Below are 12194 nucleotides of genomic sequence, written 5' to 3'. Positions count from 1 at the left end.
TGGGCGTGCAAACACAACCAATCATATTGACGTGTCTATATAGCTTCACATCCGGTTTCGCACATATCCCGCCCTTAGCTCACGCTGATTGGTTCGGTACGGAACGGATTTGTGTCAGCTCAACTCCCTGAGAGATCCCAGATGAGTGCTGTGTTGGGGAACATGGTTACCCAATACCGCCCCCATCTGGCAGCGTCAGGTTAAGGGCACCCCTGAGGTTGGTCGGGACAGATAGTGGGGTGTGAGGATCTCAGATCTAATCTTAAACTCCTTATCACAGATGATCGTTCCGCCCTGATAATTAATTTTATCTGATTGATTTAGCCGTTTGATTATGTCACTAAAGTCCAAGCGGGACGGTGGGAATAGCACATGACCATAAGAGACAAGGAGACAGAAGTGAATGAGCGAATCCACATCGCAGTGAATGAGAGGATGTTTGACATCATGGCGAAGAAACATGTCAAAACATGTCAAAACAATCTAGCTGAGGCTAGGCTGGGCAGCTGAGGCTTGTCGATATGTGTTAACCCATTCTGACCTGAGATCAGATTCATACGAGTTTTCCACTGGACACACACTGGTCTGATTAACCCATTCTGACCTGAGATCAGATTCTAAAAATGTCAGTCGTTCTTCGATTTTTCTAAAAATAGCAGACCTACAAGCTCGTATCGCGCCACTCGGTGGCGCGATATGAGCTTGTAGATCTGCTATTTTTTACAATCCAAATACAATCCAACCTTGCTATTTTTAAAGCATAACATGATGCCGACACCAAAATGGGTGCCCGGTCAGAATGGGTTAAGAACATAATGGTACATACAGTATACAGTAAGGTACAGTATGGGGGCGGCGGTGGCTCAGGGGTAGAGTGCCTGGATGGATGGTAACCGTAAGGTTGCCAGTTCGAACCCGGGCTCCCCCAGAGTTACTGTCGAAGTGTCCTTGAGCAAAGACACTGAACCCCTAATTGCTCCCGATGTGCTAGTTGGTGCCTTGCATGGTTTCCGCTGCCATCGGTGTATGAATGTGTGTATGAATGGGTGAATGTAATGCACAATCTCTGTAAAGCGCCTTGGATAAAGACGCTATATAAATGCACCATTTTTTATTTATTTATTTTTTATGTCTTCCCAGACATATTACTGTCACCGCGGCAAGTTTATCCGGCTCCACTGCTGCTTATGTCTGCGATCTGCATGTGATCATGGGAGATGCTTCGTTGTTGTTGTTTAATCGTGTGTGCATGTTTAAGATTATAGAGAAGATAATCTGAATCTTGTTAAATCAAACGCACATCCACTTTGCAGAGGATTTTAAAACTCTTGTAGTGTGAGCCCAGCTTTACACACTTACAGAATTATCTGATCCAATATGTGTTTGTGCTTATAAGCTCTCGTGAGTAGGTTGAGAAATAAATCCTTGATCTGGGATTGTTATATTATTCATGTATTTATTTTAAGCTCACCATATGCTAAATACTTGAATGTTTATTTGTGTCCATGTCTGTCTCGAACATTTATACATAGATATGACGATCAGGAATGACACTGTTTATTTTCCCACCTAAAACAAAAATAGCCTATCTAGATTTAGGTAGATGTTACTGTAGGTACAGTACAGGTGATTCAGCACATTTGCCTCACGATGACAACAGATGCTGGGTGAGGTGAAGTTTAGCCCGTTCTGAACGGGCACCCATTTTGGTGTCGGCATCATGTCGTGCTTTAGCTATTTAAAAATAGCAGATCTACAAGCTCATATCGCGCCACCGAGTGGCGCGATATGAGCTTGTAGGTCTGCTATTTTTTGAAAAATCGAAGAGCGACTGACATTTTCAGAATCTGATCTCAGGTCAGAATGGGTTAATCAGACCAGTGTGTGTGTCCAGTGGAAACCTCGTATGAATCTGATCTCAGGTCAGAATGTGTTAGTTATGATCAGCACAACGCCTGAGGGTCAGACGGGGGTGAACTGGGGTCAGAGGGGGAGAAAAACAGGGGGGGGGGGGGGGGGAAACAAACATTGCAGGTACTGTACATGACAGATGGAACAAAATTATTCGACAAACCAACACGGAACACAAATGTGTGTCTCATTAACCCATTCTGACCTGAGATCAGATTCATACGAGGTTTCCACTGGACACACACTGGTCTGATGAACCCATTCTGACCTGAGATCAGATTCTAGAAATGTCAGTCGTTCTTGTCGATTTTTCAAAAAATAGCAGACCTACAAGCTCGTATCGCGCCACCGAGTGGCGCGATACGAGCTTGTAGGTCTGCTATTTTTAAATAGATAAAGCATAACATGATGCCAACACCAACATGGGTGCCCGTTCAGAATGGGTTAACCATTTGAACTCTATATTCCAGGCATGTCATAGGTGAACATGTGGCCTTTATTTATTTATTTATTTATTACAAAATAAATAAGAGTTTAACTGGCACGCCTGAAATTCCTGATCTCAATAATTTATTTTTAACTGTTTTACAAGTCAATATCTGTCTGAAAGGAATTATTATTATTACTGGGCTTTGCTCGGTTTGTTGCATAAACAGCAATGGAGCCAGCAATGATCACAAAAGGCATTTGAAAGAATGAAAATGAGCACTTGGTTTGGGGAACCAATACCTCGTCCCTGCAGAGGATATCACCCTTGCCTTATCTTCCAGGGAGTTCATTATCACCGAGATGGAGAGCCAAAGTATGCCATTAATAGTGATGAATGGCAGCCATTCGCATTGCCAAAACTGTTTCTGTGATAAATCTCCACAATATTTACTTCAATGAACAAAGTGCAATGTCTGCACAACAAGAAAAGTCAATAATACCAGTGAGGGTCCTTGAAGAGAGATTTGAGCACATTGCTACACAGCGGAGTAATTAAACAGCAATCAAGAGTCTTTGTTGATCCTCATTTGCGGTCGGAGAACTGTTGATTAATCGAAAACTAAATAAAAACTAAACTAAAACTATGACTAAATATACCATTTGACAATGTCGTAAAATTATAAAAACTAGATTGACATATTAGGGAGAAGAGATCCAGTAGAACTAAAAGGGTGTAGCGCTCTGAAGTGAAAATAGCAGATCTACAAGCTCACAACATGCCACAATGCAAGGTGTTGAGTACACCAAGGTTTTATGTTAGAAATGTTGAGTATGGGTCCCCAGCATGTAGACACTTCACTTGCTACTTAAAAGCATGATACAATTTTGATTTAGGTTGTTTATGGTATGGTCACATAATTTATGCCAATTATGAAAATTGCTCAACATCTGCAAGTTAGCATCCGGCAGTTTCAACATGCTGGGGACCCATACTCAACATTTATAACATAAAACTTTGGCGTACTCAACATGACTGGGTTGAAGGGTTCAGTCATCTGGCAAGTGGACTATATATATATATATATATATATATATATATATATATATATCTTTCTTTCATCATGACTCTGACATCTGAAGTTTTGACAGGTACAAATATTCGGAGTCAGGAGACATGCCTGATCTCATTCTGGAACGACCGAAAGACAGACAGCTACAGAGATGAGATAAGTCATCTGTCTCTGCCCCCAGGCAGCTGAGGAGCGCCAGCAGCGTGTGTGCAACTTTTGCCATCAATATATGGGCAGTGAAGCCACAACTCTTCACCCTTTTCGACCTAGGCTCAATTTGCTATAGCTGCCACCTGGAAATCATCTCATCTCTCTCATCTGAGAACCTTGTCCCCATGGCCGCTCATATGGAGGAGAGTAGACTAGAAGACTTATGGAGGAACACACACTGGTCTGACGAACCCATTCTGACCTGAGATCAGATTCTAGAAATGTCAGTCGTTCTTCGATTTTTTTCAAAAATAGCAGACCTACAAGCTCGTATCGCGCCACTCGGTGGCGCGATATGAGCTTGTAGATCTGCTATTTTTAAATAGCTAAAGCATAACATGATGCCAACACCAAAATGGGTGCCCGGTCAGAATGGGTTAATTAAACTCCAAGTATTTACTATTTAATATTATTATTTTCATCCATCCATCCATCACCAAACCGCAGTCAGGTCACACGGGGCAACAGCTCCTCCAGAGAGCTCCTTTCCAGGCGAAGAAGCAGCGACTGTACTCCGAGTCTCTCTCTCGTGCGACTGAATTTCTCACCCTATCTCTAAGGGAGATGCCAGCCACCCGTTGGAGAAAACTCATTTTGGTCGCTTGTATTCCGTGACCTTATTATTTCGGTCATGACCCACACTTCATAATTATGGGGGTTATAATATTCAGATATGCCTTCCCTGTGTATTTTGTAGTCTCTTCCTGAAAGCTGAAAGCCTTTATAGTCTTAGCTTTATTACTTGATTTTTTTTTACATTTGTATACAATAAAACAGCTGTGGCGAGGCTTAAGTTCAGGTGGGTGATGCCAAGGTGAAAACCAGGTATACTTAAAGGTATATTCAGTGATTTCACTCAAAAAACCTTAGGTTTCGTTTTTGGCTGTGGGACCCAGCCTTTCGTCCAATCAGGATAGAGAGTCAAAAACGAAACCTAAGGTTTTTTGACCCCCAGGGGTTAACTGGGGACAGGGAGGAACTCCTTATATGGCCAGCACACTCTATAGTAGGGAGGATTATCACAACAAAACAAAAAAATAAGTGATATTTGAATTAAGTGAAATCACTGAATATACCTTTAATGAAGTGGTGCGGGTGTGGCCCCATAAAACTAATAATTTTAACATTTTCTGTAAACTTTTTTGAAGAAAAAAAAAAAAAAAAAAAAAATCGCACCCGTATGAAGTGAGTGGTGCATTCCGTGCGGTGGTCCCCGGAAGTTCCAGACCCACAGAATGCGGCCAAGCCGCTCGTGTCCGAAACGGTCGAGAATGACAGTTACCGTGTGGGGGGGTCCCCCGGAAAACACCCAAAACCCCGGGAACGCGCCCAGGGGGGTGGGCCCCGTTCCGGCGAGCCACCCCGCGTCCGAAATGTTTGAGAAATGACAGAGTTACCGTGTTGGGGGTCCCCAGGGGGTCCCTCTACTGTACTGTCACTGTACTGTACTGTTAACACCCCAAATCATACAGTTAATGTGTGTGCGCGTGCGTGCGTTAGGCTGCGCAACAGTGTCACCTGGTCAAGTGTCACCTGGTCTGTCCGTGCTCGGACAGACCCAGGGACAGACCAGGGACACACATAGCTGTCTGTAGGAGTGGTTGCACTACTCAAAGAATCCTCCTACTGTAGTACAGTACCTCATGATCATGTTTTAGGAGGCGGTAAAATCACAGCACTCCATCTTTAACCCATTCTGACCTGAGATCAGATTCATACGAGGTTTCCGCCGGACACACACTGGTCTGATGAACCCATTCTGACCTGAGATCAGATTCTAAAAATGTCAGTCGCTCTTCGATTTAAAAAGAAATAGCAGACCTACAAGCTTGTATCGCGCCACTCGGTGGCGCGACATGAGCTTGTAGATCTGCTATTTTTCAATAGCTAAAGCATAACATGATGCCGACACCAAAATGGGTGCCCGGTCAGAATGGGTTAAGACCCCCCCCCCCCCCCCCCCCCCCACACACACACACACACACACACACACACACACACACACACACACACACACACACACACACACACTACAATTCAGAAGTGTCTTGGGTTGACTTTTTGCCCGTAGACACCTCTAAAGTTGTTGAGTATGCACACTCCCCCGGTATGGCACGTCACCTTGCATATAGTGATGACGGGTATACTAACCCATTCTGACCTGAGATCAGATTCATACAAGGTTTCCGCCGGACACACACTGGTCTGATGAACCCATTCTGACCCGAGATCAGATTCTAAAAATGTCAGTCGTTCTTCGATTTTTCAAAAAATAGCAGACCTACAAGCTCGTATCGCGCCACTCGGTGGTGCGATATGAGCTTGTAGATCTGCTATTTTTAAATAGCTAAAGCATAACATGATGCCGACACCAAAATGGGTGCCCGTTCAGAATGGGCTAAATGAGATGCATGTCCCACTGAACGAGAGGGTTCTCTGTAAGAGGCTGAACTTTTCCCCCATGAAGATAAAATGGAGGGCTTGGCCGTACAGACAGAAATGGCTCGAGGCGAAAGAAAGAAAGGAGCGTCTCACTGAGTCAGCTCTCCCCTGCATGAATGTGTCTGGATCCACTTCCAACGAAGGTCTCTGATGAAACAGATAGCATTCCGAATGAAGGCCAAGTGATAAAGAAAGAAAAGGGAGAGACACTTCTGTGAGAGCATCGGCAAATGCCTGCAGCAACGGTGTGAATTATGCATTACTCTTTTCCTCAAATCCGAGATAACGTGACATATGGTACATGGAATTTATTTAAAGGTATAAAAGGAACGAAAACGAGTCCTTGATCCGATCACGGGCATGGCTGTCTCAAAAGCACTCAAAAGAGTAGCCTACAGTATACTGCAATGTGTGACAGAGTGAAAGCCGTTATGGTTATAACTCAGATCTCAAGCAAATATGTGTTTGGACATGAAGATTCATGGATGGGGAAAGGCTGTCAGAGCACAAGTTAACCTTGACAGAGAGAAGGAAACTGGACTGCCCTCTGATGGGGGCTGTTACTTGTAATAAAATAATAAGACCATGTTTACCATGCATGTTGGACTTTGGCTGTATGCGCTGTCATTTTAGTGAGTTAATCAATTGCAGCTTTTGGGGGTGTGGGGGGCTTTCAGAAGTGTTTAAAGGACAACTTTAGTTTTTTTCAACCAAGGTTCATGTTTTAGGTTATTAGAGAAACTAAAAGATGTGTACATTTTTTTTCATTTGCTGCTTTCTTTCGTTTTAGGGATTTCAGCTCTTTTTGACAGGGGGGCGGGGGCATTCGAGCATGGGGCTAAATATGTATTTTTTTACCAATTTTTATGGCGATTTATTTTTGTATTATTTACTATAGTCCTAATAAACCCCAGGAAATTACATCTGGCCACAGAAGATCACAGGATCTACTGAATGTGAAGGTAGCCTACTGGGGGAAGGCTTATACTGTGTGTATAGGCTCAATATGTCAGTTTGACTCATTCAATAGATCCTGTGATATTTTGTGGCCAGATGTAATTTCTTGGGGTTTATTAGGACTATAGTAAATAATAATAAAATAAATCACCATAATATTTTGTAAAAAAATACATATTTAGCCCCATGCTCGAATGCCCCCGCCCCCCTGTCAAAAACTGCTAAAATCGCAAAAACGAAAGAAAGCAGCAAATGAAAGAAAATTAACACTCATCTTTTACTTTCTCTAATAACAACCTAAAACATGAACCTTGGTTGAAAAAAACTAAAGTTGACCTTTAAGTGGTCAGTCTGACAAGATGGATAACATTGAGCAGGAAATTAAAGCATACACAGGCATTGCAAATGCACCTGTTCCATTCCAAGGCTAAAAGATGCAACAATAATTTAAGTGTTGAGTCATATTATGTGCTTAGCAAAACAAGGAGTGTAATTGACCCTGTTGGACAAAACAGGGTGTCCAAACAAAGACATCTCAAAACTCTTTGCACGTGAAATTTACACTTAATGCTCTTGTATACTCATGGTGGATGTTTCATAGCGTTCCCTGATTTTGCTAGCATGCTGCTTAGTAAAATGTAGGGAACATGAAGAGTGGAGCCAGTTTAATTGCATTCCATTTGTTGCAATGAATGGTTAAATCTACTTTTTGACGTCAGTGTCCCTGACTGAAATGTTTTCAGATGTAATGGGGTCCGCAGCAAAAAACAACTTCCAGGAAGCAGATCTGATTCAGATTGCGTCTCAAGAGTAAATGTCTCTCTGACTAGATGTAGTCTCTGATTGGAAATTACCCTGTGTAAGACCATCATTTAAAATGGCCAACTGCACAGCTTTGTTTTTTTCGGTTTTTAGGATTGATTTTAAAATGATTTTACTTGTCTATAAAGCTCTCAATGGTCTCGCACCTCCGTACCTCCGTGACTGCCTACCTAGATATGTCCCTAACCGCCCCCCTCAGGTCCTCCAATGCTGGCCTACTTGAAGTGCCTAAAAGAATGTGCACAAAAAGGTATGGTGAGGCAGCTTTTTGCTTCTACGGCCCAACAGCCTGGAATAAACTTCCATTCGAGCTCAGACACGCACCCTCTGTAGACATTTTTAAATCTCAACTCTTCACTCTTGCTTTTAGTTGAGTTTTACTATGCACGTTCCTACCCTGCCCTGACTGATTTGCTGCATGTGGTGTTTTTATTTGTTTTTATTTATTTTATGTTCTTATATTCAATTTTGTTCTTTGCCATTGTTCTATCATTTTAACTACTTGTGTTTTATTGTATTATATTGTTGTGTCCTCTGTGTGAAGCACTTTGAGCTGCATTTATGTATGAAAGGTGCTATACAAATAAAGTTTATTATTATTATTATTATTAAACTGGCTAGTGTGTTGAGAATAGCCTCTGTTCTGCTTGTTAACATTATAAAGCTATCATCTCTTACAATTTCACAGTTCATGAACTGCAGGGACTGGCAGCTAAATTAAAGGCAATATTGCTAACATTTCATTGAGGCCAAATAATGGAAAATATTAAATTCAAATTGATTTTCTTCACTATTGTCCTCATTAATTAAATATTGATTTTTGAATGGGAAGATCTCGACAGCGTGAGAGCCTTTCTGGCTGAGTTACACAATAGCAGGCTTTGACATTCCGAAAGCATGCTATTCCAACGCATCGCCATTCCGACTCGCCGCATTACAAACCCTAACCCTGTCCCTAAACCCTTACCCTAACCCTAACCCTGTCCCTAACCCTGTCCCTAAACCCTTACCCTAACCCTAACCCTGTCCCTAACCCTGTCCCTAAACCCTTACCCTAACCCTAACCCTGTCCCTAACCCTGTCCCTAAACCCTTACCCTAACCCTAACCCTGTCCCTAACCCTGTCCCTAAACCCTTACCCTAACCCTAACCCTGTCCCTAACCCTGTCCCTAACCCTGTCCCTAAACCCTTACCCTAACCCTAACCCTGTCCCTAACCCTGTCCCTAAACCCTTACCCTAACCCTAACCCTGTCCCTAACCCTGTCCCTAACCCTGTCCCTAAACTCTTACCCTAACCCTAACCCTGTCCCTAACCCTGTCCCTAACCCTGTCCCTAAACCCTTACCCTAACCCTAACCCTGTCCCTAACCCTGTCCCTAAACCCTTACCCTAACCCTAACCCTGTCCCTAACCCTGTCCCTAACCCTGTCCCTAAACTCTTACCCTAACCCTAACCCTGTCCCTAACCCTGTCCCTAACCCTGTCCCTAACCCTGTCCCTAAACCCTTACCCTAACCCTAACCCTGTCCCTAACCCTGTCCCTAAACCCTTACCCTAACCCTAACCCTGTCCCTAACCCTGTCCCTAACCCTGTCCCTAAACCCTTACCCTAACCCTAACCCTGTCCCTAACCCTGTCCCTAACCCTGTCCCTAAACTCTTACCCTAACCCTAACCCTGTCCCTAACCCTGTCCCTAACCCTGTCCCTAACCCTGTCCCTAAACCCTTACCCTAACCCTAACCCTGTCCCTAACCCTGTCCCTAAACCCTTACCCTAACCCTAACCCTGTCCCTAACCCTGTCCCTAACCCTGTCCCTAAACCCTTACCCTAACCCTAACCCTGTCCCTAACCCTGTCCCTAAACCCTTACCCTAACCCTAACCCTGTCCCTAACCCTGTCCCTAACCCTGTCCCTAAACTCTTACCCTAACCCTAACCCTGTCCCTAACCCTGTCCCTAACCCTGTCCCTAAACCCTTACCCTAACCCTAACCCTGTCCCTAACCCTGTCCCTAAACCCTTACCCTAACCCTAACCCTGTCCCTAACCCTGTCCCTAAACCCTTACCCTAACCCTAACCCTGTCCCTAACCCTGTCCCTAACCCTGTCCCTAAACCCTTACCCTAACCCTAACCCTGTCCCTAACCCTGTCCCTAAACCCTTACCCTAACCCTAACCCTGTCCCTAACCCTGTCCCTAAACCCTTACCCTAACCCTAACCCTGTCCCTAACCCTGTCCCTAACCCTGTCCCTAAACCCTTACCCTAACCCTAACCCTGTCCCTAACCCTGTCCCTAAACCCTTACCCTAACCCTAACCCTGTCCCTAACCCTGTCCCTAACCCTGTCCCTAAACCCTTACCCTAACCCTAACCCTGTCCCTAACCCTGTCCCTAAACCCTTACCCTAACCCTAACCCTGTCCCTAACCCTTACCCTAACCGCACACGGACGCCATGTAGTCTGAGGGGTCATACCTATGTTCCCTCAGCCCCGAGGTGCGCTGCGGGTCGGGAGAGGGTTGCGGTTAGGTTTAGGTGTCTGCCCCGGGGGAGGTTAGGGTTAGGGTGAGGGAGGAGGTAGGTTGTCGTAGGCTGAGGGAACATAGAGCTGAGGGAACATAGGTACGGTCCCTAGTCCGAATGTCCCTGCCTAGCTGACATGTGTGTCTCTGTGTAAAGCCCAAACCACACCAGTCGCAACTCGCAATAAAACAGTTTGAATGTCAAGTTGTCAACCACACCAATGCAAGTCCTTGCAACTGCCATTGGGGATAATGGCTGCAAGTAGTCGCAAGTAGTTGCATGTTGCAAGGAAATGCGTGGCGAACCATTGGTGCAGTTTGGGAGAAGTCCTGCACGCTTCAGCCAGCAGAAGGTAGAAGGGGTCGTCGGTGCTCAACAGGGACAACTTGCATCAGAGAAGCTATACCCAGTGGCGTGCACAGATATACCCTAGGGGGTGCTAGAGCACCCCCTGCCCTTTTGGCAATTTTGCTCTTAAAAAATAAATAAAAAAAATCTTAATTTGTAGTGTGTGGACCATGGTGACATTGATCAAATCTTGATAAAAAACGCTTCTACTATATTATTTAGGCCCCCACAATCTAAAGCTATGTTTCTATGTCAGTGGTTCTTCGATAAAAAAAAAATAGCAGACCTACAAGCTCGTAGCGCGCCACCGAGTGGCGCGCTACGAGCTTGTAGATCTGCTATTTTTCAATAGCTAAAGCACCACAATGTGCTGCACAAGGTGCCCCTTTTTTCACTTGAGCACCTGCCCCTCTAAATGTCTGTGCACGCCACTGGATATACCGGTAATACCTCTGGGCACTTCATGAGAGACTATAGGCCTACCCAAATAAAATAAACCAGAGCACTCCACCCCAGGCAAGTGCTCCAGTTTATTTTTATTTGGGTATAAGTCTCGCCTGAAGTGCTAAGGTATTAAATCTTATCTGATGTTCTGTTTCTGTCTAGTTCTGTGTTTTTCCTAGTTGGGGCAACTTGTGTGCATCCATCTATGACATTTAAACTGATGATGGTACAGATAACCAGTTTTCTGAAAAACGTCAAATGTTTATTAAAAATGTAAAAAAATAAAATAGTGTTTCTATACTGTATCTAGCAATGCAAGTGGATGGGAGGAGAAATCTGGTGACGTCTCTATTAATATATACTCTAAGCTTCTACTGTACTGTCCAATGTGTCCATCTCAACTGAGGTGAAAAAAGGTGGTGAGGGTGACAGGGGAGAATTCACAGCCTGCATGGTCAAACTATTCAAAGTTGAAGAAGTATAGCCTATAGTTATTTAACTTCAGTAGAAGTCCTTTTTTAAGGGTGTGAATTATTTATTCCCCTTCTCGGGCAAAGGACTAATTCAGCTGCAATAAAAATGTAATTGAGCAACAGGTCGACTATACATCCTTCACCATTGCCACTAATTAACGGGCTGATTTGCATCGAGAGCTTTTAATACATCCATTGCTGAGAGCGGGTACCGTGATTGGTCGCCTGCTGAGGAACAGCACTTGGCCAATGCAGGCAAGAAAAGAAGAGGGGAGGGGAGGGGAGGGGAGGGGAGGGGAGAGGAGAGGAGAGGAGAGGAGAGGAGAGGAGAGGAGAGGAGAGGAGAGGAGAGGAGAGGAGAGGAGAGGAGAGGAGAGGAGAGGAGAGGAGAGGAGAGAAGAGAAGAGAAGAGTTCAGTTCAAGAGGTCGCTGATAGATGGTCATGTACAGCAGAATGCACTCACCACCGTCATCAAGCATAGAAAGTGAGGGCGGTGCGGCAGTCAGACAGACATACTCTAGCCTGATGTACAAAACTTTGCAGACCTGTCAGGGGTGAACTG

This window comes from Protomyctophum parallelum, assembly GCF_964188405.1.
Source record: "Protomyctophum parallelum genome assembly, chromosome: 12".
Lineage (NCBI taxonomy): Eukaryota > Metazoa > Chordata > Actinopteri > Myctophiformes > Myctophidae > Protomyctophum > Protomyctophum parallelum.
This window is presented reverse-complemented; position numbering follows the sequence as displayed.